This window comes from Taudactylus pleione, unplaced genomic scaffold (assembly GCF_031769625.1).
Source record: "Taudactylus pleione unplaced genomic scaffold, aTauple2 ptg000393l, whole genome shotgun sequence".
In the NCBI taxonomy this organism is placed as follows: domain Eukaryota; kingdom Metazoa; phylum Chordata; class Amphibia; order Anura; family Myobatrachidae; genus Taudactylus; species Taudactylus pleione.
In genome coordinates this window covers 4041200-4066486 of record NW_028284794.1, presented here as the reverse complement: position 1 = coordinate 4066486, position 25287 = coordinate 4041200, and the positions used below count along the sequence as shown (strand labels likewise).

General features: G+C 31.7%; 7 non-coding genes across 7 annotated transcripts; all 7 read right to left on the bottom strand.

The window, feature by feature from the left end:
- Positions 1 to 994: 994 nt before the first annotated feature.
- TRNAW-CCA (transfer RNA tryptophan (anticodon CCA)) lies at positions 995 to 1066 on the bottom strand. Its single transcript has one exon. It is a non-coding gene; the product is annotated as a tRNA-Trp (tRNA).
- A 1150-nt stretch (positions 1067 to 2216) lies between these two features.
- On the bottom strand, positions 2217 to 2288 carry TRNAW-CCA (transfer RNA tryptophan (anticodon CCA)). The gene has a single exon. It is a non-coding gene; the product is annotated as a tRNA-Trp (tRNA).
- A 4266-nt stretch (positions 2289 to 6554) lies between these two features.
- On the bottom strand, positions 6555 to 6626 carry TRNAW-CCA (transfer RNA tryptophan (anticodon CCA)). The gene has a single exon. It is a non-coding gene; the product is annotated as a tRNA-Trp (tRNA).
- A 1755-nt stretch (positions 6627 to 8381) lies between these two features.
- On the bottom strand, positions 8382 to 8453 carry TRNAW-CCA (transfer RNA tryptophan (anticodon CCA)). The gene has a single exon. It is a non-coding gene; the product is annotated as a tRNA-Trp (tRNA).
- Positions 8454 to 10824: 2371 nt separating this feature from the next.
- On the bottom strand, positions 10825 to 10896 carry TRNAW-CCA (transfer RNA tryptophan (anticodon CCA)). The gene has a single exon. It is a non-coding gene; the product is annotated as a tRNA-Trp (tRNA).
- Positions 10897 to 12650: 1754 nt separating this feature from the next.
- On the bottom strand, positions 12651 to 12722 carry TRNAW-CCA (transfer RNA tryptophan (anticodon CCA)). Its single transcript has one exon. It is a non-coding gene; the product is annotated as a tRNA-Trp (tRNA).
- Positions 12723 to 20589: 7867 nt separating this feature from the next.
- TRNAW-CCA (transfer RNA tryptophan (anticodon CCA)) lies at positions 20590 to 20661 on the bottom strand. The gene has a single exon. It is a non-coding gene; the product is annotated as a tRNA-Trp (tRNA).
- Between the last annotated feature and the right edge of the window lie 4626 nt (positions 20662 to 25287).

Genomic DNA, 25287 nt, shown 5'->3' with positions numbered 1-25287 from the left:
TAGAGTTTTTATGCCTCATAGTATACGTCATGTGAATGTAAAAAGTCATCTTTAAAATCAAATTGGTACTAAATGTATTTCTAAAAAAGACAAGTGACGGCAGTGATCCAAAATTGATCCAGAAAAGCTAATTGCTTTTAAATGTATTGTTACATTACAGACATTTAGAGTTGGCCTTCAAGTAAAGTTTAATCTAAACTGGATATTTTTAGTATTATAATTATGAGAACTGATAAGAAGGTGAGATATTTAATGACTATGTGCTAGTGATATAGGTATCAGTTTGAGCTATAATCACATTATTGAAAGTAGACAACAATCTTAGTATTTAGTTTCTTGTATAGTATCTTTTTGGCAGAAAAGAGCATTTTATCTTCAAAATGACCACTGACCCCGACGTGATTTGAACACGCAACCTTCTAATATTGAGTCAGATGAGCTAACGTTGCCTCTTATTAAAACTGATTCAGTAGATTTTCTGGTGGTTTATATTACAAATAGTTCATCTGCTTATGCTAAACCTTGAATTAGGTAGTTGTCAAGCAAACAAGCTTACATCCTTGGTATCAAAACAAAAAGATATGTATTCTGGTTTTTCCTTCAGTGTAGAGTTTTTATGCCTCATAGTATACGTCATGTGAATGGAAAAAGTCATCTTTAAAATCAAATTGGTACTAAATGTATTTCTAAAAAAGACAAGAGACGGCAGTGATCCAAAATTGATCCAGAAAAGCGAATTGCTTTTAAATGTATTGTTACATTACAGACATTTAGAGTTGGCCTTCAAGTAAAGTTTAATCTAAACTGGATATTTTTAGTATTATAATTATGAGAACTGATAAGAAGGTGAGATATTTAATGACTATGTGCTAGTGATATAGGTATCAGTTTGAGCTATAATCACATTATTGAAAGTAGTCAACAATCTTAGTATTTAGTTTCTTGTATAGTATTTTTTTTTCAGAAAAGAGCATTTAATCTTCAAAATGACAACTGACCCCGACGTGATTTGAACACGCAACCTTCTGATCTGGAGTCAGACGCGCTACTGTTGCGCCACGAGTTCTCTTGTTAAATCTGATTCTGTAGATTTTTCTGGTGGTTTATATTACAAATAGATCATCTGCTTATACTAAACCTTGCATTAGGTAGTTGTCAAGCAAACAAACCTACATCCTCGGTAACAAAACAAAAAGATATGTCTGGTGGTTTTTCCTTTAGTGTATAATTTTTATTCATCACAGTATAGGTCATTTGAATGGAAAAAGTCATCCATAAAATCAAATTGGTACTAAATGTATTGTTAAAATAGACAAGTGATGGTAGTTATCCAAAATTGATCCAGAAAAGCTAATTGCCTTTAAATGTATTGTTACATTACAGACATTTAGAGTTGGCCTTCAAGTAACGTATTCTCTAAACTGGATATTTTTTGTATAATAATTATGAGAACTGATAAGAATGTGAGTTATTTAATGACTATGTGCTAGTGATATAGGTATCAGTTTGAGGTATAATCACATTATTGAAAGTAGAAAACAATCTTGGTAATTAGTTTCTAGTATAGTATTTTTGGGCAGAATAGAGCATTTTATCTTCAAAATGATAACCGACCCTGACGTGATTTGAACACGCAACCTTCTAATCTTGAGTCAGATGAGCTAACGTTGCCTCTTATTAAAACTGATTCAGTAGATTTTCTGGTGGTTTATATTACAAATAGTTCATCTGCTTATGCTAAACCTTGAATTAGGTAGTTGTCAAGCAAACAAGCTTACATCCTTGGTATCAAAACAAAAAGATATGTATTCTGGTTTTTCCTTCAGTGTAGAGTTTTTATGCCTCATAGTATACGTCATGTGAATGGAAAAAGTCATCTTTAAAATCAAATTGGTACTAAATGTATTTCTAAAAAAGACAAGAGACGGCAGTGATCCAAAATTGATCCAGAAAAGCGAATTGCTTTTAAATGTATTGTTACATTACAGACATTTAGAGTTGGCCTTCAAGTAAAGTTTAATCTAAACTGGATATTTGTAGTATTATAATTATGAGAACTGATAAGAAGGTGACATATTTAATGACTATGTGCTAGTGATATAGGTATCAGTTTGAGCTATAATCACATTATTGAAAGTAGACAGCAATCTTAGTATTTAGTTTCTTGTATAGTATTTTTTTTGCAGAAAAGAGCATTTAATCTTCAAAAAGACAACTGACCCCGACGTGATTTGAACATGCAACCTTCTGATCTGGAGTCAGACGCGCTACCGTTGCGCCACGAGTTCTCTTGTTAAATCTGATTCTGTAGATTTTTCTGGTGGTTTATATTACAAATAGATCATCTGCTTATACTAAACGTTGAATTAGGTAGTTGTCAAGCAAACAAACCTACATCCTCGGTAACAAAACAAAAAGATATATCTGGTGGTTTTTCCTTTAGTGTATAATTTTTATTCATCACAGTATAGGTCATTTGAATGGAAAAAGTCATCCATAAAATCAAATTGGTACTAAATGTATTGTTAAAATAGACAAGTGATGGTAGTTATCCAAAATTGATCCAGAAAAGCTAATTGCCTTTAAATGTATTGTTACATTACAGACATTTAGAGTTGGCCTTCAAGTAACGTATTCTCTAAACTGGATATTTTTTGTATAATAATTATGAGAACTGATAAGAATGTGAGTTATTTAATGACTATGTGCTAGTGATATAGGTATCAGTTTGAGGTATAATCACATTATTGAAAGTAGATAACAATCTTGGTAATTAGTTTCTAGTATAGTATTTTTGGGCAGAATAGAGCATTTTGTCTTCAAAATGATAACCGACCCTGACGTGATTTGAACACGCAACCTTCTAATCTTGAGTCAGATGAGCTAACGTTGCCTCTTATTAAAACTGATTCAGTAGATTTTCTGGTGGTTTATATTACAAATAGTTCATCTGCTTATGCTAAACCTTGAATTAGGTAGTTGTCAAGCAAACAAGCTTACATCCTTGGTATCAAAACAAAAAGATATGTATTCTGGTTTTTCCTTCAGTGTAGAGTTTTTATGCCTCATAGTATACATGACGTATACTATGAGGCATAAAAACTCTACACTGAAGGAAAAACCAGAATACATATCTTTTTGTTTTGATACCAATGGAAAAAGTCATCTTTAAAATCAAATTGGTACTAAATGTATTTCTAAAAAAGACAAGAGATGGCAGTGATCCAAAATTGATCCAGAAAAGCGAATTAGTTTTAAAATTATTGTTACATTACAGACATTTAGAGTTGGCCTTCAAGTAAAGTTTAATCTAAACTGGATATTTTTAGTATTATAATTATGAGAACTGATAAGAAGGTGAGATATTTAATGACTATGTGCTAGTGATATAGGTATCAGTTTGAGCTATAATCACATTATTGAAAGTAGACAACAATCTTAGTATTTAGTTTCTTGTATAGTATTTTTTTGCCAGAAAAGAGCACTTTATCTTCAAAATGACAACTGACCCCGACGTGATTAGAACATGCAACCTTCTGATCTGGAGACAGACGCGCTACCGTTGCGCCACGAGGTCTCTTGTTAAATCCTATTCAGTAGATTTTTCTGGTGGTTTATATTACAAATAGATCATCTGCTTATACTAAACCTTGAATTAGGTAGTTGTCAAGCAAACAAACCTACCTCCTCGGTAACAAAACAAAAAGATATGTCTGGTGGTTTTTCCTTTAGTGTATAATTTTTATTCATCACCGTATAGGTCATTTGAATGGAAAAAGTCATCCATAAAATCAAATTGGTACTAAATGTATTGTTAAAATAGACAAGTGATGGTAGTGATCCAAAATTGATCCAGAAAAGCTAATTGCTTTTAAATGTATTGTTACATTACAGACATTTAGAGTTGGCCTTCAAGTAACGTATTCTCTAAACTGGATATTTTTTGTATAATAATTATGAGAACTGATAAGAATGTGAATTATTTAATGACTATGTGCTAGTGATATAGGTATCAGTTTGAGGTATAATCACATTATTGAAAGTAGATAACAATCTTGGTAATTAGTTTTTAGTATAGTATTTTTGGGAAGAATAGAGCATTTTATCTTCAAAATGATAACCGACCCTGACGTGATTTGAACACGCAACCTTCTAATCTTGAGTCAGATGAGCTAACGTTGTCTCTTATTAAAACTGATTCAGTAGATTTTCTGGTGGTTTATATTACAAATAGTTCATCTGCTTATGCTAAACCTTGAATTAGGTAGTTGTCAAGCAAACAAGCCTACATCCTCGGTAACAAAACAAAAAGATATGTATTCTGGTTTTTCCTTCAGTGTAGAGTTTTTATGCCTCATAGTATACGTCATGTTAATGTAAAAGTCATCTTTAAAATCAAATTGGTACTAAATGTATTTCTAAAAAAGACAAGTGACGGCAGTGATACAAAATTGATCCAGAAAAGCGAATTGCTTTTAAATGTATTGTTACATTACAGACATTTAGAGTTGGCCTTCAAGTAAAGTTTAATCTAAACTGGATATTTTTAGTATTATAATTATGAGAACTGATAAGAAGGTGGGATATTTAATGACTATGTGCTAGTGATATAGGTATCAGTTTGAGCTATAATCACATTATTGAAAGTAGACAACAATCTTAGTATTTAGTTTCTTGTATAGTATCTTTTTGGCAGAAAAGAGCATTTTATCTTCAAAATGACAACTGACCCCGATGTGATTTGAACACGCAACCTTTTGATCTGGAGTCAGACACGCTACCGTTGCGCCACAAGGTCTCTTGTTAAATCTGATTCAGTAGATTTTTCTGGTGGTTTATATTACAAATAGATCATCTGCTTATACTAAACCTTGAATTAGGTAGTTGTCAAGCAAACTAACCTTCATCCTCAGTAACAAAACAAAAAGATATGTCTGGTGGTTTTTCCTTTAGTGTATAATTTTTATTCATCACAGTATAGGTCATTTGAATGGAAAAAGTCATCCATAAAATCAAATTGGTACTAAATGCATTGTTAAAATAGACAAGTGATGGTAGTGATCCAAAATTGATCCAGAAAAGCTAATTGCTTTTAAATGTATTGTTACATTACAGACATTTAGAGTTGGCCTTCAAGTAACGTATTCTCTAAACTGGACATTTTTTGTATAATAATTATGAGAACTGATAAGAATGTGAGTTATTTAATGACTATGTGCTAGTGATATAGGTATCAGTTTGAGGTATAATCACATTATTGAAAGTAGATAACAATCTTGGTAATTAGTTTCTAGTATAGTATTTTTGGGCAGAATAGAGCATTTTATCTTCAAAATGATAACCGACCCTGACGTGATTTGAACACGCAACCTTCTAATCTTGAGTCAGATGAGCTAACGTTGCCTCTTATTAAAACTGACTCAGTAGATTTTCTGGTGGTTTATATTACAAATAGTTCATCTGCTTATGCTAAACCTTGAATTAGGTAGTTGTCAAGCAAACAAGCCTACATCCTTGGTAACAAAACAAAAAGATATGTATTCTGGTTTTTCCTTCAGTGTAGAGTTTTTATGCCTCATAGTATACGTCATGTGAATGTAAAAAGTCATCTTTAAAATCAAATTGGTACTAAATGTATTTCTAAAAAAGACAAGTGACGGCAGTGATCCAAAATTGATCCAGAAAAGCTAATTGCTTTTAAATGTATTGTTACATTACAGACATTTAGAGTTGGCCTTCAAGTAAAGTTTAATCTAAACTGGATATTTTTAGTATTATAATTATGAGAACTGATAAGAAGGTGAGATATTTAATGACTATGTGCTAGTGATATAGGTATCAGTTTGAGCTATAATCACATTATTGAAAGTAGACAACAATCTTAGTATTTAGTTTCTTGTATAGTATCTTTTTGGCAGAAAAGAGCATTTTATCTTCAAAATGACCACTGACCCCGACGTGATTTGAACACGCAACCTTCTAATATTGAGTCAGATGAGCTAACGTTGCCTCTTATTAAAACTGATTCAGTAGATTTTCTGGTGGTTTATATTACAAATAGTTCATCTGCTTATGCTAAACCTTGAATTAGGTAGTTGTCAAGCAAACAAGCTTACATCCTTGGTATCAAAACAAAAAGATATGTATTCTGGTTTTTCCTTCAGTGTAGAGTTTTTATGCCTCATAGTATACGTCATGTGAATGGAAAAAGTCATCTTTAAAATCAAATTGGTACTAAATGTATTTCTAAAAAAGACAAGAGACGGCAGTGATCCAAAATTGATCCAGAAAAGCGAATTGCTTTTAAATGTATTGTTACATTACAGACATTTAGAGTTGGCCTTCAAGTAAAGTTTAATCTAAACTGGATATTTTTAGTATTATAATTATGAGAACTGATAAGAAGGTCAGATATTTAATGACTATGTGCTAGTGATATAGGTATCAGTTTGAGCTATAATCACATTATTGAAAGTAGTCAACAATCTTAGTATTTAGTTTCTTGTATAGTATTTTTTTTTCAGAAAAGAGCATTTAATCTTCAAAATGACAACTGACCCCGACGTGATTTGAACACGCAACCTTCTGATCTGGAGTCAGACGCGCTACTGTTGCGCCACGAGTTCTCTTGTTAAATCTGATTCTGTAGATTTTTCTGGTGGTTTATATTACAAATAGATCATCTGCTTATACTAAACCTTGCATTAGGTAGTTGTCAAGCAAACAAACCTACATCCTCGGTAACAAAACAAAAAGATATGTCTGGTGGTTTTTCCTTTAGTGTATAATTTTTATTCATCACAGTATAGGTCATTTGAATGGAAAAAGTCATCCATAAAATCAAATTGGTACTAAATGTATTGTTAAAATAGACAAGTGATGGTAGTTATCCAAAATTGATCCAGAAAAGCTAATTGCCTTTAAATGTATTGTTACATTACAGACATTTAGAGTTGGCCTTCAAGTAACGTATTCTCTAAACTGGATATTTTTTGTATAATAATTATGAGAACTGATAAGAATGTGAGTTATTTAATGACTATGTGCTAGTGATATAGGTATCAGTTTGAGGTATAATCACATTATTGAAAGTAGAAAACAATCTTGGTAATTAGTTTCTAGTATAGTATTTTTGGGCAGAATAGAGCATTTTATCTTCAAAATGATAACCGACCCTGATGTGATTTGAACACGCAACCTTCTAATATTGAGTCAGATGAGCTAACGTTGCCTCTTATTAAAACTGATTCAGTAGATTTTCTGGTGGTTTATATTACAAATAGTTCATCTGCTTATGCTAAACCTTGAATTAGGTAGTTGTCAAGCAAACAAGCTTACATCCTTGGTATCAAAACAAAAAGATATGTATTCTGGTTTTTCCTTCAGTGTAGAGTTTTTATGCCTCATAGTATACGTCATGTGAATGGAAAAAGTCATCTTTAAAATCAAATTGGTACTAAATGTATTTCTAAAAAAGACAAGTGACGGCAGTGATCCAAAATTGATCCAGAAAAGCTAATTGCATTTAAATGTATTGTTACATTACAGACATTTAGAGTTGGCCTTCAAGTAACGTATTCTCTAAACTGGATATTTTTTGTATAATAATTATGAGAACTGATAAGAATGTGAGTTATTTAATGACTATGTGCTAGTGATATAGGTATCAGTTTGAGGTATAATCACATTATTGAAAGTAGATAACAATCTTCGTAATTAGTTTCTAGTATAGTATTTTTGGGCAGAATAGAGCATTTTATCTTCAAAATGATAACCGACAATGACGTGATTTGAACACGCAACCTTCTAATCTTGAGTTAGATGAGCTAACGTTGCCTCTTATTAAAACTGATTCAGTAGATTTTCTGGTGGTTTATATTACAAATAGTTCATCTGCTTATGCTAAACCTTGAATTAGGTAGTTGTCAAGCAAACAAGCCTACATCCTTGGTAACAAAACAAAAAGATATGTATTCTGGTTTTTCCTTCAGTGTACAGTTTTTATGCCTCATAGTATACGTCATGTGAATGGAAAAAGTCATCTTTAAAATCAAATTGGTACTAAATGTATTTCTAAAAAAGACAAGAGACGGCAGTGATCCAAAATTGATCCAGAAAAGCGAATTGCTTTTAAATGTATTGTTACATTACAGACATTTAGAGTTGGCCTTCAAGTAAAGTTTAATCTAAACTGGATATTTTTAGTATTATAATTATGAGAACTGATAAGAAGGTGAGATATTTAATGACTATGTGCTAGTGATATAGGTATCAGTTTGAGCTATAATCACATTATTGAAAGTAGACAGCAATCTTAGTATTTAGTTTCTTGTATAGTATTTTTTTAGCAGAAAAGAGCATTTAATCTTCAAAATGACAACTGACCCCAACGTGATTTGAACACGCAACCTTCTGATCTGGAGTCAGACGCGCTACCGTTGCGCCACAAGGTCTCTTGTTAAATCTGGTTCTGTAGATTTTTCTGGTGGTTTATATTACAAATAGATCATCTGCTTATACTAAACCTTGCATTTGGTAGTTGTCAAGCAAACAAACCTACATCCTCGGTAACAAAACAAAAAGATATGTCTGGTGGTTTTTCCTTTAGTGTATAATTTTTATTCATCACAGTATAGGTCATTTGAATGGAAAAATCATCCATAAAATCAAATTGGTACTAAATGTATTGTTAAAATAGACAAGTGATGGTAGTTATCCAAAATTGATCCAGAAAAGCTAATTGCCTTTAAATGTATTGTTACATTACAGACATTTAGAGTTGGCCTTCAAGTAACGTATTCTCTAAACTGGATATTTTTTGTATAATAATTATGAGAACTGATAAGAATGTGAGTTATTTAATGACTATGTGCTAGTGATATAGGTATCAGTTTGAGGTATAATCACATTATTGAAAGTAGAAAACAATCTTGGTAATTAGTTTCTAGTATAGTATTTTTGGGCAGAATAGAGCATTTTATCTTCAAAATTATAACCGACCATGACGTGATTTGAACATGCAACCTTCTAATCTTGAGTCAGATGAGCTAACGTTGCCTCTTATTAAAACTGATTCAGTAGATTTTCTGGTGGTTTATATTACAAATAGTTCATCTGCTTATGCTAAACCTTGAATTAGGTAGTTGTCAAGCAAACAAGCTTACATCCTTGGTATCAAAACAAAAAGATATGTATTCTGGTTTTTCCTTCAGTGTAGAGTTTTTATGCCTCATAGTATACGTCATGTGAATGGAAAAAGTCATCTTTAAAATCAAATTGGTACTAAATGTATTTCTAAAAAAGACAAGAGACGGCAGTGATCCAAAATTGATCCAGAAAAGCTAATTGCTTTTAAATGTATTGTTACTTTACAGACATTTAGAGTTGGCCTTCAAGTAAAGTTTAATCTAAACTGGATATTTTTAGTATTATAATTATGAGAACTGATAAGAAGGTGGGATATTTAATGACTATGTGCTAGTGATATAGGTATCAGTTTGAGCTATAATCACATTATTGAAAGTAGACAACAACCTTAGTATTTAGTTTCTTGTATAGTATCTTTTTGGCAGAAAAGAGCATTTTATCTTCAAAATGACAACTGACCCCGACGTGATTTGAACACACAACCTTCTGATCTTGAATCAGACGCGCTACCGATGCGCCACGAGGTCTCTTGTTAAATCTGATTCAGTAGATTTTTCTGGTGGTTAATATTACAAATAGATCATCTGCTTATACTAAATCTTGATTTAGGTAGTTGTCAAGCAAACAAACCTTCATCCTCAGTAACAAAACAAAAAGATATGTCTGGTGGTTTTTCCTTTAGTGTATAATTTTTATTCATCACAGTATAGGTCATTTGAATGGAAAAAGTCATCCATAAAATCAAATTGGTACTAAATGCATTGTTAAAATAGACAATTTATGGTAGTGATCCAAAATTGATCCAGAAAAGCTAATTGCTTTTAAATGTATTGTTACATTACAGACATTTAGAGTTGGCCTTCAAGTAAAGTTTTCTCTAAACTGGATATTTTTTGTATAATAATTATGAGAACTGATAAGAATGTGAGTTATTTAATGACTATGTGCTAGTGATATAGGTATCAGTTTGAGCTATAATCACATTATTGAAAGTAGTCAACAATCTTAGTATTTAGTTTCTTGTATAGTATTTTTGGGCAGAATAGAGCATTTTATCTTCAAAATGATAACCGACCCTGACGTGAATTGAACACGCAACCTTCTAATCTTGAGTCAGATGAGCTAACGTTGCCTCTTATTAAAACTGATTCAGTAGATTTTCTGGTGGTTTATATTACAAATAGTTCATCTGCTTATGCTAAACCTTGAATTAGGTAGTTGTCAAGCAAACAAACCTACATCCTTGGTAACAAAACAAAAAGATATGTATTCTGGTTTTTCCTTCAGTGTAGAGTTTTTATGCCTCATAGTATACGTCATGTGAATGGAAAAAGTCATCTTTAAAATCAAATTGGTACTAAATGTATTTCTAAAAAAGACAAGTGACGGCAGTGATCCAAAATTGATCCAGAAAAGCTAATTGCTGTTAAATGTATTGTTACATTACAGACATTTAGAGTTGGCCTTCAAGTAAAGTTTAATCTAAACTGGATATTTTTAGTATTATATATATGAGAACTGATAAGAAGGTGAGATATTTAATGACTATGTGCTAGTGATATAGGTATCAGTTTGAGCTATAATCACATTATTGAAAGTAGACAACAATCTTAGTATTTAGTTTCTTGTATAGTATTTTTTTGGCAGAAAAGAGAACTTTATCTTCAAAATAACAACTGACCCCGACATGATTAGAACATGCAACCTTCTGATCTGGAGTCAGACACGCTACCGTTGCGCCACGAGGTCTCTTGTTAAATCCTGTTCAGTAGATTTTTCTGGTGGTTTATATTACAAATAGATCATCTGCTTATACTAAACCTTGCATTTGGTAGTTGTCAAGCAAACAAACCTACATCCTCGGTAACAAAACAAAAATATATGTCTGGTGGTTTTTCCTTTAGTGTATAATTTTTATTCATCACAGTATAGGTCATTTGAATGGAAAAATCATCCATAAAATCAAATTGGTACTAAATGTATTGTTAAAATAGACAAGTGATGGTAGTTATCCAAAATTGATCCAGAAAAGCTAATTGCCTTTAAATGTATTGTTACATTACAGACATTTAGAGTTGGCCTTCAAGTAACGTATTCTCTAAACTGGATATTTTTTGTATAATAATTATGAGTACTGATAAGAATGTGAGTTATTTAATGACTATGTGCTAGTGATATAGGTATCAGTTTGAGGTATAATCACATTATTGAAAGTAGAAAACAAACTTGGTAATTAGTTTCTAGTAGAGTATTTTTGGGCAGAATAGAGCAATTTATCTTCAAAATTATAACCGACCATGACGTGATTTGAACAGGCAACCTTCTAATCTTGAGTCAGATGAGCTAACGTTGCCTCTTATTAAAACTGATTCAGTAGATTTTCTGGTGGTTTATATTACAAATAGTTCATCTGCTTATGCTAAACCTTGAATTAGGTAGTTGTCAAGCAAACAAGCTTACATCCTTGGTATCAAAACAAAAAGATATGTCTTCTGGTTTTTCATTCAGTGTAGAGTTTTTATGCCTCATAGTATAGGTCATGTGAATGGAAAAAGTCATCTTTAAAATCAAATTGGTACTAAATGTATTTCTAAAAAAGACAAGAGACGGCAGTGATCCAAAATTGATCCAGAAAAGCGAATTGCTTTTAAATGTATTGTTACATTACAGACATTTAGAGTTGGCCTTCAAGTAAAGTTTAATCTAAACTGGATATTTTTAGTATTATAATTATGAGAACTGATAAGAAGGTGAGATATTTAATGACTATGTGCTAGTGATATAGGTATCAGTTTGAGCTATAATCACATTATTGAAAGTAGATAACAATCTTGGTAATTAGTTTCCAGTATAGTATTTTTGGGCAGAATAGAGCATTTTATCTTCAAAATGATAACCGACCCTGACGTGATTTGAACACGCAACCTTCTAATCTTGAGTCAGATGAGCTAACGTTGCCTCTTATTAAAACTGATTCAGTAGATTTTCTGGTGGTTTATATTACAAATAGTTCATCTGCTTATGCTAAACCTTGAATTAGGTAGTTGTCAAGCAAACAAGCTTACATCCTTGGTATCAAAACAAAAAGATATGTATTCTGGTTTTTCCTTCAGTGTAGAGTTTTTATGCCTCATAGTATACGTCATGTGAATGGAAAAAGTCATCTTTAAAATCAAATTGGTACTAAATGTATTTCTAAAAAAGACAAGAGACGGCAGTGATCCAAAATTGATCCAGAAAAGCGAATTGCTTTTAAATGTATTGTTACATTACAGACATTTAGAGTTGGCCTTCAAGTAAAGTTTAATCTAAACTGGATATTTTTAGTATTATAATTATGAGAACTGATAAGAAGGTGAGATATTTAATGACTATGTGCTAGTGATATAGGTATCAGTTTGAGCTATAATCACATTATTGAAAGTAGACAGCAATCTTAGTATTTAGTTTCTTATATAGTATTTTTTTGGCAGAAAAGAGCATTTAATCTTCAAAAAGACAACTGACCCCGACGTGATTTGCACACGCAACCTTCTGATCTGGAGTCAGACGCGCTACCGTTGCGCCACGAGTTCTCTTGTTAAATCTGATTCTGTAGATTTTTCTGGTGGTTTATATTACAAATAGATCATCTGCTTATACTAAACCTTGAATTAGGTAGTTGTCAAGCAAACAAACCTATATCCTCGGTAACAAAACAAAAAGATATATCTGGTGGTTTTTCCTTTAGTGTATAATTTTTATTCATCACAGTATAGGTCATGTGAATGGAAAAAGTCATCCATAAAATCAAATTGGTACTAAATGTATTGTTAAAATAGACAAGTGATGGTAGTGATCCAAAATTGATCCAGAAAAGCTAATTGCTTTTAAATGTATTGTTACATTACAGACATTTAGAGTTGGCCTTCAAGTAACGTATTCTCTAAACTGGATATTTTTTGTATAATAATTATGAGAACTGATAAGAATGTGAGTTATTTAATGACTATGTGCTAGTGATATAGGTATCAGTTTGAGGTATAATCACATTATTGAAAGTAGATAACAATCTTGGTAATTAGTTTCTAGTATAGTATTTTTGGGCAGAATAGAGCATTTTATCTTCAAAATGATAACCGACCCTGACGTGATTTGAACACGCAACCTTCTAATCTTGAGTCAGATGAGCTAACGTTGCCTCTTATTAAAACTGATTCAGTAGATTTTCTGGTGGTTTATATTACAAATAGTTCATCTGCTTATGCTAAACCTTGAATTAGGTAGTTGTCAAGCAAACAAACCTACATCCTTGGTAACAAAACAAAAAGATATGTATTCTGGTTTTTCCTTCAGTGTACAGTTTTTATGCCTCATAGTATACGTCATGTGAATGGAAAAAGTCATCTTTAAAATCAAATTGGTACTAAATGTATTTCTAAAAAAGACAAGTGACGGCAGTGATCCAAAATTGATCCAGAAAAGCTAATTGCCTTTAAATGTATTGTTACATTACAGACATTTAGAGTTGGCCTTCAAGTAACGTATTCTCTAAACTGGATATTTTTTGTATAATAATTATGAGAACTGATAAGAATGTGAGTTATTTAATGACTATGTGCTAGTGATATAGGTATCAGTTTGAGGTATAATCACATTATTGAAAGTAGAAAACAATCTTGGTAATTAGTTTCTAGTATAGTATTTTTGGGCAGAATAGAGCATTTTATCTTCAAAATTATAACCGACCCTGACGTGATTTGAACACGCAACCTTCTAATCTTGAGTCAGATGAGCTAACGTTGCCTCTTATTAAAACTGATTCAGTAGATTTTCTGGTGGTTTATATTACAAATAGTTCATCTGCTTATGCTAAACCTTGAATTAGGTAGTTGTCAAGCAAACAAGCTTACATCCTTGGTATCAAAACAAAAAGATATGTATTCTGGTTTTTCCTTCAGTGTATAGTTTTTATGCCTCATAGTATACGTCATGTGAATGTAAATAGTCATCTTTAAAATCAAATTGGTACTAAATGTATTTCTAAAAAAGACAAGTGACGGCAGTGATACAAAATTGATCCAGAAAAGCTAATTGCTTTTAAATGTATTGTTACATTACAGACATTTAGAGTTGGCCTTCAAGTAAAGTTTAATCTAAACTGGATATTTTTAGTATTATAATTATGAGAACTGATAAGAAGGTGGGATATTTAATGACTATGTGCTAGTGATATAGGTATCAGTTTGAGCTATAATCACATTATTGAAAGTAGACAACAACCATAGTATTTAGTTTCTTGTATAGTATTTTTTTGGCAGAAAAGAGCACTTTATCTTCAAAATGACAACTGACCCCGACGTGATTAGAACATGCAACCTTCTGATCTGGAGTCAGACGTGCTACCGTTGCGCCACGAGGTCTTTAGTTAAATCCGATTCAGTAGACTTTTCTGGTGGTTTATATTACAAATAGATCATCTGCTTATACTAAACCTTGAATTAGGTAGTTGTCAAGCAAACAAAACTACATCCTCGGTAACAAAACAAAAAGATATGTCTGGTGGTTTTTCCTTTAGTGTATAATTTTTATGCCTCATAGTATATACGTCATGTGAATGTAAAAAGTCATCTTTAAAATCAAATTGGTACTAAATGTATTTCTAAAAAAGACAAGTGACGGCAGTGATACAAAATTGATCCAGAAAAGCTAATTGCTTTTAAATGTATTGTTATTTTACAGACATTTAGAGTTGGCCTTCAAGTAAAGTTTAATCTAAACTGGATTTTTTTAGTATTATAATTATGAGAACTGATAAGAAGGTGGGATATTTAATGACTATGTGCTAGTGATATAGGTATCAGTTTGAGCTATAATCACATTATTGAAAGTAGACAACAACCTTAGTATTTAGTTTCTTGTATAGTATCTTTTTGGCAGAAAAGAGCATTTTATCTTCAAAATGACAACTGACCCCGACGTGATTTGAACACACAACCTTCTGATCTTGAATCAGACGCGCTACCGATGCGCCACGAGGTCTCTTGTTAAATCTGATTCAGTAGATTTTTCTGGTGGTTAATATTACAAATAGATCATCTGCTTATACTAAACCTTGATTTAGGTAGTTGTCAAGCAAACAAACCTTCATCCTCAGTAACAAAACAAAAAGATATGTCTGGTGGTTTTTCCTTTAGTGTATAATTTTTATTCATCACAGTATAGGTCATTTGAATGGAAAAAGTCATCCATAAAATCAAATTGGTACTAAATGCATTGTTAAAATAGACAATTTATGGTAGTGATCCAAAATTGATCCAGAAAAGCTAATTGCTTTTAAATGTATTGTTACATTACAGACATTTAGAGTTGGCCTTCAAGTAAAGTTTTCTCTAAACTGGATATTTTTTGTATAATAATTATGAGAACTGATAAGAATGTGAGTTATTTAATGACTATGTGCTAGTGATATAGGTATCAGTTTGAGCTATAATCACATTATTGAAAGTAGTCAACAATTTTAGTATTTAGTTTCTTGTATAGTATTTTTGGGCAGAATAGAGCAATTTATCTTCAAAATTATAACCGACCATGACGTGATTTGAACAGGCAACCTTCTAATCTTGAGTCAGATGAGCTAACGTTGCCTCTTATTAAAACTGATTCAGTAGATTTTCTGGTGGTTTATATTACAAATAGTTCATCTGCTTATGCTAAACCTTGAATTAGGTAGTTGTCAAGCAAACAAGCTTACATCCTTGGTATCAAAACAAAAAGATATGTATTCTGGTTTTTCATTCAGTGTAGAGTTTTTATGCCTCATAGTATAGGTCATGTGAATGGAAAAAGTCATCTTTAAAATCAAATTGGTACTAAATGTATTTCTAAAAAAGACAAGAGACGGCAGTGATCCAAAATTGATCCAGAAAAGCGAATTGCTTTTAAATGTATTGTTACATTACAGACATTTAGAGTTGGCCTTCAAGTAAAGTTTAATCTAAACTGGATATTTTTAGTATTATAATTATGAGAACTGATAAGAAGGTGAGATATTTAATGACTATGTGCTAGTGATATAGGTATCAGTTTGAGCTATAATCACATTATTGAAAGTAGATAACAATCTTGGTAATTAGTTTCCAGTATAGTATTTTTGGGCAGAATAGAGCATTTTATCTTCAAAATGATAACCGACCCTGACGTGATTTGAACACGCAACCTTCTAATCTTGAGTCAGATGAGCTAACGTTGCCTCTTATTAAAACTGATTCAGTAGATTTTCTGGTGGTTTATATTACAAATAGTTCATCTGCTTATGCTAAACCTTGAATTAGGTAGTTGTCAAGCAAACAAGCTTACATCCTTGGTATCAAAACAAAAAGATATGTATTCTGGTTTTTCCTTCAGTGTAGAGTTTTTATGCCTCATAGTATACGTCATGTGAATGGAAAAAGTCATCTTTAAAATCAAATTGGTACTAAATGTATTTCTAAAAAAGACAAGAGACGGCAGTGATCCAAAATTGATCCAGAAAAGCGAATTGCTTTTAAATGTATTGTTACATTACAGACATTTAGAGTTGGCCTTCAAGTAAAGTTTAATCTAAACTGGATATTTTTAGTATTATAATTATGAGAACTGATAAGAAGGTGAGATATTTAATGACTATGTGCTAGTGATATAGGTATCAGTTTGAGCTATAATCACATTATTGAAAGTAGACAGCAATCTTAGTATTTAGTTTCTTATATAGTATTTTTTTGGCAGAAAAGAGCATTTAATCTTCAAAAAGACAACTGACCCCGACGTGATTTGCACACGCAACCTTCTGATCTGGAGTCAGATGCGCTACCGTTGCGCCACGAGTTCTCTTGTTAAATCTGATTCTGTAGATTTTTCTGGTGGTTTATATTACAAATAGATCATCTGCTTATACTAAACCTTGAATTAGGTAGTTGTCAAGCAAACAAACCTATATCCTCGGTAACAAAACAAAAAGATATATCTGGTGGTTTTTCCTTTAGTGTATAATTTTTATTCATCACAGTATAGGTCATGTGAATGGAAAAAGTCATCCATAAAATCAAATTGGTACTAAATGTATTGTTAAAATAGACAAGTGATGGTAGTGATCCAAAATTGATCCAGAAAAGCTAATTGCTTTTAAATGTATTGTTACATTACAGACATTTAGAGTTGGCCTTCAAGTAACGTATTCTCTAAACTGGATATTTTTTGTATAATAATTATGAGAACTGATAAGAATGTGAGTTATTTAATGACTATGTGCTAGTGATATAGGTATCAGTTTGAGGTATAATCACATTATTGAAAGTAGATAACAATCTTGGTAATTAGTTTCTAGTATAGTATTTTTGGGCAGAATAGAGCATTTTATCTTCAAAATGATAACCGACCCTGACGTGATTTGAACACGCAACCTTCTAATCTTGAGTCAGATGAGCTAACGTTGCCTCTTATTAAAACTGATTCAGTAGATTTTCTGGTGGTTTATATTACAAATAGTTCATCTGCTTATGCTAAACCTTGAATTAGGTAGTTGTCAAGCAAACAAACCTACATCCTTGGTAACAAAACAAAAAGATATGTATTCTGGTTTTTCCTTCAGTGTACAGTTTTTATGCCTCATAGTATACGTCATGTGAATGGAAAAAGTCATCTTTAAAATCAAATTGGTACTAAATGTATTTCTAAAAAAGACAAGTGACGGCAGTGATCCAAAATTGATCCAGAAAAGCTAATTGCCTTTAAATGTATTGTTACATTACAGACATTTAGAGTTGGCCTTCAAGTAACGTATTCTCTAAACTGGATATTTTTTGTATAATAATTATGAGAACTGATAAGAATGTGAGTTATTTAATGACTATGTGCTAGTGATATAGGTATCAGTTTGAGGTATAATCACATTATTGAAAGTAGAAAACAATCTTGGTAATTAGTTTCTAGTATAGTATTTTTGGGCAGAATAGAGCATTTTATCTTCAAAATTATAACCGACCCTGACGTGATTTGAACACGCAACCTTCTAATCTTGAGTCAGATGAGCTAACGTTGCCTCTTATTAAAACTGATTCAGTAGATTTTCTGGTGGTTTATATTACAAATAGTTCATCTGCTTATGCTAAACCTTGAATTAGGTAGTTGTCAAGCAAACAAGCTTACATCCTTGGTATCAAAACAAAAAGATATGTATTCTGGTTTTTCCTTCAGTGTATAGTTTTTATGCCTCATAGTATACGTCATGTGAATGTAAATAGTCATCTTTAAAATCAAATTGGTACTAAATGTATTTCTAAAAAAGACAAGTGACGGCAGTGATACAAAATTGATCCAGAAAAGCTAATTGCTTTTAAATGTATTGTTACATTACAGACATTTAGAGTTGGCCTTCAAGTAAAGTTTAATCTAAACTGGATATTTTTAGTATTATAATTATGAGAACTGATAAGAAGGTGGGATATTTAATGACTATGTGCTAGTGATATAGGTATCAGTTTGAGCTATAATCACATTATTGAAAGTAGACAACAACCATAGTATTTAGTTTCTTGTATAGTATTTTTTTGGCAGAAAAGAGCACTTTATCTTCAAAATGACAACTGACCCCGACGTGATTAGAACATGCAACCTTCTGATCTGGAGTCAGACGTGCTACCGTTGCGCCACGAGGTCTTTAGTTAAATCCGATTCAGTAGACTTTTCTGGTGGTTTATATTACAAATAGATCATCTGCTTATACTAAACCTTGAATTAGGTAGTTGTCAAGCAAACAAAACTACATCCTCGGTAACAAAACAAAAAGATATGTCTGGTGGTTTTTCCTTTAGTGTATAATTTTTTTGCCTCATAGTATACGTCATGTGAATGTAAAAAGTCATCTTTAAAATCAAATTGGTACTAAATGTATTTCTAAAAAAGACAAGTGACGGCAGTGATACAAAATTGATCCAGAAAAGCTAATTGCTTTTAAATGTATTGTTACTTTACAGACATTTAGAGTTGGCCTTCAAGTAAAGTTTAATCTAAACTGGATTTTTTTAGTATTATAATTATGAGAACTGATAAGAAGGTGGGATATTTAATGACTATGTGCTAGTGATATAGGTATCAGTTTGAGCTATAATCACATTATTGAAAGTAGACAACAACCTTAGTATTTAGTTTCTTGTATAGTATCTTTTTGGCAGAAAAGAGCATTTTATCTTCAAAATGACAACTGACCCCGACGTGATTTGAACACACAACCTTCTGATCTTGAATCAGACGCGCTACCGATGCGCCACGAGGTCTCTTGTTAAATTTGATTCAGTAGATTTTTCTGGTGGTTAATATTACAAATAGATCATCTGCTTATACTAAACCTTGATTTAGGTAGTTGTCAAGCAAACAAACCTTCATCCTCAGTAACAAAACAAAAAGATATGTCTGGTGGTTTTTCCTTTAGTGTATAATTTTTATTCATCACAGTATAGGTCATTTGAATGGAAAAAGTCATCCATAAAATCAAATTGGTACTAAATGCATTGTTAAAATAGACAATTTATGGTAGTGATCCAAAATTGATCCAGAAAAGCTAATTGCTTTTAAATGTATTGTTACATTACAGACATTTAGAGTTGGCCTTCAAGTAAAGTTTTCTCTAAACTGGATATTTTTTGTATAATAATTATGAGAACTGATAAGAATGTGAGTTATTTAATGACTATGTGCTAGTGATATAGGTATCAGTTTGAGCTATAATCACATTATTGAAAGTAGTCAACAATCTTAGTATTTAGTTTCTTGTATAGTATTTTTGGGCAGAATAGAGCATTTTATCTTCAAAATGATAACCGACCCTGACGTGAATTGAACACGCAACCTTCTAATCTTGAGTCAGATGAGCTAACGTTGCCTCTTATTAAAACTGATTCAGTAGATTTTCTGGTGGTTTATATTACAAATAGTTCATCTGCTTATGCTATACCTTGAATTAGGTAGTTGTCAAGCAAACAAGCTTACATCCTTGGTATCAAAACAAAAAGATATGTATTCTGGTTTTTCCTTCAGTGTAGAGTTTTTATGCCTCATAGTGTACGTCATGTGAATGGAAAAAGTCATCTTTAAAATCAAATTGGTACTAAATGTATTTCTAAAAAAGACAAGAGACGGCAGTGATCCAAAATTGATCCAGAAAAGCGAATTGCTTTTAAATGTATTGTTACATTACAGACATTTAGAGTTGGCCTTCAAGTAAAGTTTAATCTAAACTGGATATTTTTAGTATTATAATTATGAGAACTGATAAGAAGGTGAGATATTTAATGACTATGTGCTAGTGATATAGGTATCAGTTTGAGCTATAATCACATTATTGAAAGTAGACAGCAATCTTAGTATTTAGTTTCTTGTATAGTATTTTTTTGGCAGAAAAGAGCATTTAATCTTCAAAAAGACAACTGACCCCGACGTGATTTGCACACGCAACCTTCTGATCTGGAGTCAGACGCGCTACCGTTGCGCCACGAGTTCTCTTGTTAAATCTGATTCTGTAGATTTTTCTGGTGGTTTATATTACAAATAGATCATCTGCTTATACTAAACCTTGAATTAGGTAGTTGTCAAGCAAACAAACCTATATCCTCGGTAACAAAACAAAAAGATATATCTGGTGGTTTTTCCTTTAGTGTATAATTTTTATTCATCACAGTATAGGTCATGTGAATGGAAAAAGTCATCCATAAAATCAAATTGGTACTAAATGTATTGTTAAAATAGACAAGTGATGGTAGTGATCCAAAATTGATCCAGAAAAGCTAATTGCTTTTAAATGTATTGTTACATTACAGACATTTAGAGTTGGCCTTCAAGTAACGTATTCTCTAAACTGGATATTTTTTGAATAATAATTATGAGAACTGATAAGAATGTGAGTTATTTAATGACTATGTGCTAGTGATATAGGTATCAGTTTGAGGTATAATCACATTATTGAAAGTAGATAACAATCTTGGTAATTAGTTTCTTGTATAGTATTTTTGGGCAGAATAGAGCATTTTATCTTCAAAATGATAACCGACCCTGACGTGATTTGAACACGCAACCTTCTAATCTTGAGTCAGATGAGCTAACGTTGCCTCTTATTAAAACTGATTCAGTAGATTTTCTGGTGGTTTATATTACAAATAGTTCATCTGCTTATGCTAAACCTTGAATTAGGTAGTTGTCAAGCAAACAAACCTACATCCTTGGTAACAAAACAAAAAGATATGTATTCTGGTTTTTCCTTCAGTGTAGAGTTTTTATGCCTCATAGTATACGTCATGTGAATGGAAAAAGTCATCTTTAAAATCAAATTGGTACTAAATGTATTTCTAAAAAAGACAAGTGACGGCAGTGATCCAAAATTGATCCAGAAAAGCTAATTGCCTTTAAATGTATTGTTACATTACAGACATTTAGAGTTGGCCTTCAAGTAACGTATTCTCTAAACTGGATATTTTTTGTATAATAATTATGAGAACTGATAAGAATGTGAGTGATTTAATGACTATGTGCTAGTGATATAGGTATCAGTTTGAGGTATAATCACATTATTGAAAGTAGAAAACAATCTTGGTAATTAGTTTCTAGTATAGTATTTTTGGGCAGAATAGAGCATTTTATCTTCAAAATTATAACCGACCCTGACGTGATTTGAACACGCAACCTTCTAATCTTGAGTCAGATGAGCTAACGTTGCCTCTTATTAAAACTGATTCAGTAGATTTTCTGGTGGTTTATATTACAAATAGTTCATCTGCTTATGCTAAACCTTGAATTAGGTAGTTGTCAAGCAAACAAGCTTACATCCTTGGTATCAAAACAAAAAGATATGTATTCTGGTTTTTCCTTCAGTGTATAGTTTTTATGCCTCATAGTATACGTCATGTGAATGTAAAAAGTCATCTTTAAAATCAAATTGGTACTAAATGTATTTCTAAAAAAGACAAGTGACGGCAGTGATCCAAAATTGATCCAGAAAAGCTAATTGCCTTTAAATGTATTGTTACATTACAGACATTTAGAGTTGGCCTTCAAGTAACGTATTCTCTTAACTGGATATTTTTTGTATAATAATTATGAGAACTGATAAGAATGTGAGTTATTTAATGACTATGTGCTAGTGATATAGGTATCAGTTTGAGGTATAATCACATTATTGAAAGTAGAAAACAATCTTGGTAATTAGTTTCTAGTATAGTATTTTTGGGCAGAATAGAGCATTTTATCTTCAAAATTATAACCGACCCTGACGTGATTTGAACACGCAACCTTCTAATCTTGAGTCAGATGAGCTAACGTTGCCTCTTATTAAAACTGATTCAGTAGATTTTCTGGTGGTTTATATTACAAATAGTTCATCTGCTTATGCTAAACCTTGAATTAGGTAGTTGTCAAGCAAACAAGCTTACATCCTTGGTATCAAAACAAAAAGATATGTATTCTGGTTTTTCCTTCAGTGTATAGTTTTTATGCCTCATAGTATACGTCATGTGAATGTAAAAAGTCATCTTTAAAATCAAATTGGTACTAAATGTATTTCTAAAAAAGACAAGTGACGGCAGTGATACAAAATTGATCCAGAAAAGCTAATTGCTTTTAAATGTATTGTTACATTACAGACATTTAGAGTTGGCCTTCAAGTAAAGTTTAATCTAAACTGGATATTTTTAGTATTATAATTATGAGAACTGATAAGAAGGTGGGATATTTAATGACTATGTGCTAGTGATATAGGTATCAGTTTGAGCTATAATCACATTATTGAAAGTAGACAACAACCATAGTATTTAGTTTCTTGTATAGTATTTTTTTGGCAGAAAAGAGCACTTTATCTTCAAAATGACAACTGACCCCGACGTGATTAGAACATGCAACCTTCTGATCTGGAGTCAGACGTGCTACCGTTGCGCCACGAGGTCTTTAGTTAAATCCGATTCAGTAGACTTTTCTGGTGGTTTATATTACAAATAGATCATCTGCTTATACTAAACCTTGAATTAGGTAGTTGTCAAGCAAACAAAACTACATCCTCGGTAACAAAACAAAAAGATATGTCTGGTGGTTTTTCCTTTAGTGTATAATTTTTATTCATCACAGTATAGGTCATTTGAATGGAAAAAGTCATCCATAAAATCAAATTGGTACTAAATGCATTGTTAAAATAGACAATTTATGGTAGTGATCCAAAATTGATCCAGAAAAGCTAATTGCTTTTAAATGTATTGTTACATTACAGACATTTAGAGTTGGCCTTCAAGTAAAGTTTTCTCTAAACTGGATATTTTTTGTATAATAATTATGAGAACTGATAAGAATGTGAGTTATTTAATGACTATGTGCTAGTGATATAGGTATCAGTTTGAGCTATAATCACATTATTGAAAGTAGTCAACAATCTTAGTATTTAGTTTCTTGTATAGTATTTTTGGGCAGAATAGAGCATTTTATCTTCAAAATGATAACCGACCCTGACGTGAATTGAACACGCAACCTTCTAATCTTGAGTCAGATGAGCTAACGTTGCCTCTTATTAAAACTGATTCAGTAGATTTTCTGGTGGTTTATATTACAAATAGTTCATCTGCTTATGCTAAACCTTGAATTAGGTAGTTGTCAAGCAAACAAACCTACATCCTTGGTAACAAAACAAAAAGATATGTATTCTGGTTTATCCTTCAGTGTAGAGTTTTTATGCCTCATAGTATACGTCATGTGAATGGAAAAAGTCATCTTTAAAATCAAATTGGTACTAAATGTATTTCTAAAAAAGACAAGTGACGGCAGTGATCCAAAATTGATCCAGAAAAGCTAATTGCTGTTAAATGTATTGTTACATTACAGACATTTAGAGTTGGCCTTCAAGTAAAGTTTAATCTAAACTGGATATTTTTAGTATTATATATATGAGAACTGATAAGAAGGTGAGATATTTAATGACTATGTGCTAGTGATATAGGTATCAGTTTGAGCTATAATCACATTATTGAAAGTAGACAACAATCTTAGTATTTAGTTTCTTGTATAGTATTTTTTTGGCAGAAAAGAGCACTTTATCTTCAAAATGACAACTGACCCCGACGTGATTAGAACATGCAACCTTCTAATCTGGAGTCAGACACGCTACCGTTGCGCCACGAGGTCTCTTGTTAAATCCTATTCAGTAGATTTTTCTGGTGGTTTATATTACAAATAGATCATCTGCTTATACTAAACCTTGCATTTGGTAGTTGTCAAGCAAACAACCTACATCCTCGGTAACAAAACAAAAATATATGTCTGGTGGTTTTTCCTTTAGTGTATAATTTTTATTCACCACAGTATAGGTCATTTGAATGGAACAATCATTCCTTAAAATCAAATTGGTACTAAATGTATTGTTAAAATAGACAAGTGATGGTAGTTATCCAAAATTGATCCAGAAAAGCTAATTGCCTTTAAATGTATTGTTACATTACAGACATTTAGAGTTGGCCTTCAAGTAAAGTTTAATCTAAACTGGATATTTTTAGTATTATAATTATGAGAACTGATAAGAAGGTGAGATATTTAATGACTATGTGCTAGTGATATAGGTATCAGTTTGAGCTATAATCACATTATTGAAAGTAGATAACAATCTTGGTAATTAGTTTCCAGTATAGTATTTTTGGGCAGAATAGAGCATTTTATCTTCAAAATGATAACCGACCCTGACGTGATTTGAACACGCAACCTTCTAATCTTGAGTCAGATGAGCTAACGTTGCCTCTTATTAAAACTGATTCAGTAGATTTTCTGGTGGTTTATATTACAAATAGTTCATCTGCTTATGCTAAACCTTGAATTAGGTAGTTGTCAAGCAAACAAGCTTACATCCTTGGTATCAAAACAAAAAGATATGTATTCTGGTTTTTCCTTCAGTGTAGAGTTTTTATGCCTCATAGTATACGTCATGTGAATGGAAAAAGTCATCTTTAAAATCAAATTGGTACTAAATGTATTTCTAAAAAAGACAAGAGACGGCAGTCATCCAAAATTGATCCAGAAAAGCGAATTGCTTTTAAATGTATTGTTACATTACAGACATTTAGAGTTGGCCTTCAAGTAAAGTTTAATCTAAACTGGATATTTTTA